Source organism: Crassostrea angulata, chromosome 3, assembly GCF_025612915.1.
Source record: "Crassostrea angulata isolate pt1a10 chromosome 3, ASM2561291v2, whole genome shotgun sequence".
Taxonomy (NCBI): Eukaryota; Metazoa; Mollusca; class Bivalvia; order Ostreida; family Ostreidae; genus Magallana; species Magallana angulata.
Genome location: NC_069113.1, coordinates 48,553,940 through 48,563,094, shown reverse-complemented (window position 1 = coordinate 48,563,094; position 9,155 = coordinate 48,553,940). Strand labels below are relative to the sequence as shown.

Below are 9,155 nucleotides of genomic sequence, written 5' to 3'. Positions count from 1 at the left end.
ATAATGCTGAATTCATGTGAATCAAAATACCGGTAAGAAATGCGCGTTATATAACTACTAAGCGTTATTAATATAATCTCTCAGACTCTGACCTAATTTTTTAAAGATGGAGAGTAGCTTCCCCCTTTTTTTTTTTTGCTTTTTTTTTTGGGGGGGGGGGGGGGGATAAACATACTAAAAAAACAGTCATTTATTTTTTTCTGGAACAACTTAACAGATATTCAATATTTATTGATACAAATAAATGTAGGTGTTCTTTACATTTTGAATATGATGTGAACATTCTAATTATTTTAAGCACTAAAAAAATCATGACCACCTGCACCGCGATTTTGATGTGGTGAATCCAGCCCCCTACACATTTTTCATAGTTTCATTATAATATGTTAATTGTTTGAATTATTGCCACAGGAGCCTATTCTGATGTGACAATAGTTGGGACGGAGACCTGTGATGAAGTCAACCAAACCCCTTCCATAAAAAGGAGGACTCTTGTGCAATGTGAAGAATGCAACTTGTTTTTTTTTTCAGACATGAATATTTTCACCAAACATCCATGCTGTAGAAATGGTAAACACAACTAGAAATGATGCGGTACATTTTATTTGTATACGTAATAAATTGTAAATGACTAATATAGGCTTTGCCTGCTGTTGAATTATGTATGTTATCTGTAGCGTCCTTGTATGCTACATACACGGATTTAACCAGATTTAGAACATGAATAAAACAGGTTCGTCATTGAAGACCTTTATTAAAACCGGAAACAACGTCACACATAATACAGGGGCAATAACCCAACATAACACAGTAGGGGATAGCATAGAGTTATCTCTCTTAGAACACGTAATGTAAATTGCAAACACTACATTATCCATATTTAAACATTGTACATTTAAAAATTAGGAATTATGATCATAAATTATTGTTATATATCCTTCAGGATCAGGAATCTCAGCTACTGCTGTTGACTTACCTGACTTATCAACCACAGAGAATGGAGAGGTAGATGGTTTATGGTCAAAAGCCCCAACACTTCTGCTGTTGAGTGAATATAAAAATCATAAAACAGCACTTGAATCAGGCAGACTTAGAAAAGTTGCATTGTGGACAAAAATATATGAGAAGCTGAGAGAGAAAGGCTACAGATACTCGGAGATGCAAGTCAGTGGTCGCTGGAAGACACTTGTTTGCATCTACAAAAAGACAAAGGACCAATATGGCAAGTCTGGTGAGTAAAGAAAACTAGGAATTGTTAAATTTTTAACTTTTTCAACAATTTTTAATCATAATACAAACAGTTTTTGCATTTTTTTAAGGAAATGACAAGAATGACTTTCTACTCTGAAATGGAGGACATCCTTGGAAAAGATCATGCTGTTTCCCCAAAGTGTCTTCTATCGAGTCATTCACACTACTGGCTCTAAAAAGTACTGAAAGTGCCATTTTTTACTGATAATTTCTGATATTTACTGATATTGTACTGTTAGTGCTGAGAATTGCTGATATTTACTGATAATTTTATTGCTGTTACTGATAATTGCTGTTGGTTCTGACATTTACTGATATTTACTGATGCTTTTGCTGTGAGCTCTGATAATTACTGATATTTACTGAGGTTTACTGTTGGTACTGAGAATTTCTAATAATTACTGAGAATATTTTAAGGCCCAAAACATTGTCTGTTAATTATTAAATAACAAATATTTCAGATTTAACACTATTTAATTATATATTCTTAAGTTTTATTTATTTGATATTCAGCTTCTTTTGAACTTCGGAAACTCACAGATCACATTTTAGACAATATTAGAAAGCCGGTCAAAAATTGGTACTTAAACTTAAGGCAGACTCCACAAAAATTTTAATTTCTAAATGCGGTGGACATTTTTTTTTCATCAATGAACAACCCCACAATTCTTAACATGATTATTTTTCTTTTCAAAATAGAGAGATACCCGGTCAGGACTTTATAATGTCTTTGAGGTTTTACTTCACAGAAAGATTAGCGAGGCAGTATCTGTGTATAGTATACATACTTTCAGCAGATCAAGAGGTTTGAATGTCGCAATTCAACCTTGTAAATTGTCAGTCTGGCACCTTGTGTATGACATTACGTAATATCCGTATACAGGAATCCATGATCTTGAGAATATTTATTCAAAGAGAAAAGTATTATTTTTATTGACAACAATATAAATAACGTATTAGAATGATTTTCATATTCATCATCTTATTTGTTCCGCATTCAATTGATTCAAAAAAGTTGAATAAATAATCTCTCTCTCTTTCTCTCTCTCTCTCCTACCATTTGCTGAAATCAAAATAGGTAACAATCGGCGAAGAATAATTTTTATTGTCCGACCTTTCACTCTTTCACTTTTAAAACATATGTAATATATCTTCTGTTGCACGGCATGCATGTTGTCATGATCTAGTTATATTATTGTAAATCTGCCCACCCTGCTCTCTCTCTCTCTAACTCTTTCTTTCTCTCTCTCTCTTGCTCGCATATATTATCTAGTCCTAAAATTTGAGTTTCCGAGTCAAAATGGCATAACGGCATTAGCACGATAAAGTTCTATTTCAGCATCACAACCGCCATTTCAAACACATATTTCAATTGTAAACTTTTCTAAGACTACAAAGAACACCAGCTTAATATAGTGAAAAAGTGTTACGGCTTATCGTGCTTTAATTCTCTCTCTCTCTCTCTCTCTATTATAACGTATTTTGAGGCGTCAATGCAGAAAGGCATAAGCATGATTATGTCCCATTACAGTATCATAACCACCGATTGCAACAGCGACTTGATTGAAACCCCCCTCTCTCTCTCTCTCTCTCTCTCTCTCATTAATACTTTCCCCTGCGAGATGATCATGAACAATTCATGATTTTCCCTTGAATGATTCATGAATTATATTCATGAAATGTTCATGAACAGTTCATGAGGATGCCATGAACTTATTATTGGATATTTTAAAGTCATGAATTTTTGTTCATGAAAAAATGTTGATGAATATTCATGAATATAATTTTTCATGAATAATTCATGAACAGTTATATTCATGAAGCTTCATCATTTGATGAATGTCCAATAATAAGTTCATGGGATCTTCATGAACTGTTCAGGAATAAGTTTAATGAATCTTCATGAACTGTTCATGAATATCATTATGAATTTTATTCATGAATAATTCATAAATAAAATTCATGAACTATTCATGAAAATTCTTACCTTCTACATTTTGTATATAAAAGGTAAAATCTCCTAAAAAATCAAATATAAAATACTTTATTATAATAGATTGAAGAATAATGAGACAATATCTTAATTATCACATAATTCTTATGTACTGACTATCACTTTAAATAATCAGCGAGTTTAATAAAGTTGTTTTAAAAAAACAACAGGTAATGATATCAATACTAACTCATTAGCTTTTAAGGAATGTTACAAAGCGACATTAGAATATGATTACTAGTTGATAACTATCAATATGTTCTTTATGAAATCTGCCTTTGTTGCATCTTCCTTGCCTCTGCTCATGTTGATTTCACTTGTATTCCATATATTGCAATGTGCATTTATTGCATGGTAGGTAAAATGCTCCATCCTTTAAATGATTATTTTCTACAAACCCAGAGTGTCTTGGTGACAATACTTCTTGGTGGCAATTCTTCAGGCTTCACATATAGCCCCTTTGGTGGCAGAAGAGTTGTACCTCTGTACTGTACAAAAATAATATGACAAATAGCAGTATAATAAAAAATTATTATAACATGTCGTTTAAAACATTTGGAACATCAACTAATCATTCAATCATCTCATTTAATTCTTATTTTAAATATTTTTATCAAATGATAATGCTGAAATTGCACTAGAGCTTAAGAATGAGAGTGCCTACCCTAGAAAAAGTGATATCGCAGAAAAATAAAACAACTCAAGATGAAACACGATGAAAAATTCAGAAGAAAACATATATAGGCATTATGCCTGCTGTTCAATCCATTTCAATGTATCTATATACTCGAATAAAATACTTCTTTAATTTATTACGATGAAACTATAACTGTTTTCAAATTTGTAAATGGGCCATTCTATTAGAAATTTTCAATTACTTGCAATAGCATTTATTTATTACTTACTGAAATTTATGTTCAATGATCACTATCTTTAGGGCTGTCCAATATTCTGGTTTCACTGCATAATTCTTGAGTAAAAAAAAAATTGTATTAACTCAAATGACATCAGCATATAACTTTACCTTGTAATTGCACCGATGTTGGTATATCAAATGTGTAATTTATTATCAATTATGTAGTAAAAACTTATAAGTTAGTCAAAAAAGAATTTCACTACAAATTAAAAACCGCCATTTTGAAATGTTTGAAAAAATGAACAAAACTTAATCTTACGTTTTGACTCCCTCATAAAAGTTATTTCAATATACATGTATACATACTATATTACCTTTAATACCATTACTTTGAACTACATCTACTGCATTATCTTCTTGCATGTTCCATGCTTAATTAATCCATCGCTCATGTTGAAGATCCGTCTGCTTTCATTCAAAACGCGTAATCACTGGGCGGAAGTGACGTAATAGAATCAAAACAACTCGCTGACTGTGTATTCTGAGACTCTTTCATTTAGTTAAATAATTTTTTTAACATATGTTAATAATAATCAAAAAATATCTTTAAATGAAACTAATTATAAAATGCTTAAGTTTTCATTATTATATTGTTAGAGATTGAAGAAACGTACGATTTAATATCGTTCGGTTTACACAAGTTGTGTCTGTTAAACTTCAACTCCCTTCGTTTTTTAACCCTCAAGGTTTTGGAACTTAAAAAATAATTTACACCCAATTAAATATTCTTTCATACTTTATTTCTATAATTTGCATTAATGTTTTAAAGTAATATTTTCATTATTGCTTATCATTAAGTTTATTGACAAATTGAAGTTCAGTGTGTTTTTGTAACGGAGGCGAATCGACATGACACCTCATAAACAATGGCGGACTCCTCGAAACTCGGAATATAGTAACGGTAGTTGTCTGAGTTTAAACAGCTAATCATAAATGAATTGTTGGAAGTTCTCAACGGAATATTTACGTAAAGGATTTGTAACTTCTTAGAATGAATCGCTTTCAAATGTGTGCAAAGGTTCTAAACTCGACGGGGTCCAAATTTCAACCGAATGTGCTCGGAACATTTTCTCTGTCGTTCTCCCAGGAACAGACGCACTTCGTCTTGTGTGTATTTATGCTTCTATGATAGACTGACAACCTACCACGTCTTTAATAAACTTGATATACAATGTACTTCAAACAAGTTAGAATTCAACGTATACTAAATCTTTTTTCCAAAGGAATATGCAAAGTTTTAAATTATTTCACTTTTTCAGTTTAGTTTACAAGATTTTTAACAACATAAAATAGCCATAATGTATCATCTGCAAAGACTGATTATTCACTAATAAATTATGTCATTTTTAAAAAAAATATAAATTGAACAATGAAGAAATTAAGCGTCAAATTTAGGATCTAGTAATGACCATTTGATCATGATGTCTGAGACCTTCGCTGTTGTCAATGGATTTACATGTTTCTTAGAATTAAATAAATTAAGTAACTACTGGTACTGTACCAGTTATCGGCTAAGACCAGTTATCGGCTAAACTGAGGGTTCGGGTCTATAGCACGCGGATATCCGAGATTTTTTTATTCAGTCATCTGTTTCGAATAAAGAAAAGTAAGTTTGCTTGAAAACTTTCTTCAATATGTTTTAAACATGAGCTTTAACGATCATTGTTTACCGCTGATTTACAGCTGTGGGGAGAGTGACGTAATAAGTTAAAAATAGAATATGACCTCTTTGTGATACGTAATTATATCCCTTCTTTGATTTGACAATTAATATCAATACATATAACATTTATAAAGAAAGGGAACTCACTAAATTCTGAGAGATTCATGGCGCAGTTGAACGTCTGATTGTATAATTATGCATTGATTGTGTGAATTACCGTATGATGATAAAAGAATAATTTTATGGGTTTAATTTATGTAAAATAACCCCTACGACCTATAGGCTGACCCCGCAAGGGACATAATTCAATCAACACTTTGCAGAATATAAAATCAACATGTACAAGGATTTTACTATGTTATTATCACGAAGCCGATAACTGGTACAGTAAATCATAAAACCTAGGCAAATTCGGGGCTTGCTTAAAAGCACAGAAACAATATGTTTTGGGTTCTAAATGATGATATAATCTAACCGATGGATAAATAAGGAGTTCACAATTTAAAGTATAAAAAGTTTTATTCCAATATATCAAGAAATAAGTAAACACGAAAAGAAAACGTAAAATTATAGCCGATAACTGGTACAGTGCCAGTATGATATATCACATCTTTCTTTTTCAAAATTAAAGATGCCACATTTATATAGGTGTTTGCATGAATATTCATGAATGTTCATGAAGACTATGTTTTAATATTAATATTTTAAGATGTATAATTTTTTTTTAAAAAAGATAGTGTTCTGAATACTAGAGTAAACTATGTTATTTATCAAAGTATTTGAAATTAATTATATATTTCGTAAATTAGAACTTCATGAAAATTCATGAATGTTCAATACCTAGAACTATTGAATACCAGGTATTTCCTGTATTCTTGTATATTCATAATTTGTTCATGAATTACATTTTAAGAATATATTCATGAATAAAATTCATGAACCACCTTTATGAACCAGTTATGAACCAGTCATGAATACATCATGAAACTTCATGAACGGTTCATTAAAGTTCTTAAAATCATGAATTTCATCTCGCAGGGGTTATTCATGCACTTGTATGCGGTTATATGACCAGCGGCTATATAATTTTAAAAATAAACACACAATTTAACTGATTTTCCTTAATCTATGAACGCTTAGATATTTAATCTCCACGCCTATAAGCAAGCAGAAAAAAATATTTTGTATGTCTTGGATTAAGAAAAACCTCACAACTAACAGAGAGCACCCAGACTATACACACGACAGAGTGACCACGGCAAGGTGTGAAAATTGACCACCTGTGTATATGTCTGGCAGTCGCTGAAAAGATTCTGTTGTATGTCTGGGATCAAGAAAACCCTCAGAACTGACAGACAGTGTTCAGAATATATACACGACAGAGTGACCGTGGCAAGGTGTGAAAATTGACCACCTGTGTATATGTCTTGCAACCTCAGAATAAACAAATATAAATGGCCGGGAAATACAATGTGAAACAAAAGTGTTTGATTTTATTTTGAAAACAAAATTAGTGATTATGGCCGGGATAAAAACATCTTAAGTTTATAATTATAAATATTTAACACGTTTCAATTAAAGAGATGATCGCTCATAATTTAGAATCATTAAATAGATGTTTATCAATTACATAAAGTGGTTAAAATCTTTATAATTTTTTTTTTCACTATGGATTGTTCTATATATACAATGTAACACTGTAGTATCGAGTGGATTGGCGCACCGGGATGGGATATATAGCAATTCTGCAATTTCTACATTCATTTATTTATGTGCTGAATTGTGTTAATCAGCTAAAATAAAACTTAGAACAAGAACAAACAGATCAAATATGCATTGAAACAAATAAGCAGATTATAAGAAGAATAATCAAATCTAATTTTTGTGGTTGTAAAAAAGAAGTTACTGTTGATAAAACTTTAGTTAGATCTTACATATTTCTTTTTAAAAAATGCCCGGTATTTGTTTACCGATAATTTTAAATAAATATAATTTGCATGTTACAGTAATTAAAATTAATCTCTTAAAAATCCCCTGCCTGTAGTTCTCAGTAATTATCAGCAATTCTCGGTACCAACAGTAAACCTCAGTAAATATCAGTAATTATCAGAGCTCACAGCAAAAGCATCAGTAAATATCAGTAAATATCAGAACCAACAGCAATTATCAGTAACAGTAGTAAAATTATCAGTAAATATCAGCAATTCTCAGCACTAACAGTACAATATCAGTAAATATCAGAAATTATCAGTAAAAAATGGCACTTTCAGTACTTTTTAGAGCCAGTAGTGTCAAGTGCCTCTACATCAACAGGTAAACCTGAAGAAATCCCACCCTTCCCCCAGGAAATATTAAGAGAATGCATGAATCTGTTTCAGAGGAAGAGAGTAGTTCGGGAAGTCAGAAGAAGATAAAAAACCCGAAAAACTCAGTCATCAGAGGTGATTGAGTTTTTATCCACATGTGAACAGAAACAAGAGGAAAGACACAGAAAGGAGATTGAGCTGAGAGAACAATACAGTCCATTTCATTGTCTAAACAAATTGTACACTCTCCAATCCCCACTTCCAAGTCATCTGTAATTACAAAAAAAGAATAAATAATTATAATAAAATAAAAATCATTTTATTTAAAGATTATTTAAAGGTTATTTTTTTCTATAATTTGTAAATCATAGTCTAACAACGACAAACTCTAGCTTTATTAGCAGGGAAAAATTCCTTTGCAACACACATTTTTTTTAAAATTTGGTCTGGTCTCAGATGTGAAAATTCAAATAACTATATATATACATTAAATTAAGTACTTTTTCATTGTTTCAATAAGGGCTTTGAACATTTCCATTCTGTCATTGTGCATTTGTTCTTCCTTTCAAAAGACCAAATGATCCTTCTATTATAACTCTATTTGCAGATAGGAAACTGTTGTGGTTTTTTTCATTTCGAGTTAAGTGGCCATTGTCCCCTTACGGTGTAAGTAACCATCTTTAAATTGGATAGGCTCCATCTGCAACAATATGGCCCTGGCCACAGGTACTTGAACCAATTTCCCAAAGATCCGAGTTTCTTAGTATTCTCACATCATGGCAGCTGCCTGGAAAGCCAACAAATATATGCGTAAATGTCATGTTCTCTCGACAAACCCCTTGTCATTGAAGACTGTGGGGTCCCCTTCGATTGACGTAAGAAGCTGCGCTTTCTTTTGGAGCACAGATTGGAATGTGGGTTCCGTCCAGACATTCAATTATTCCAATAAAACCATTTTTTCTTTCAAAGTAGTTGGATATTTCATTTTGCTCATTTTGATCTGGTCACTTAATAAATTTTTGCATC

General features: G+C 31.5%; 1 pseudogene; it reads left to right on the top strand.

The window, feature by feature from the left end:
• Positions 1-702: 702 nt before the first annotated feature.
• Positions 703-8,268, top strand: LOC128177923 (uncharacterized; annotated as a pseudogene).
• The last annotated feature ends 887 nt before the right edge of the window (positions 8,269-9,155 follow it).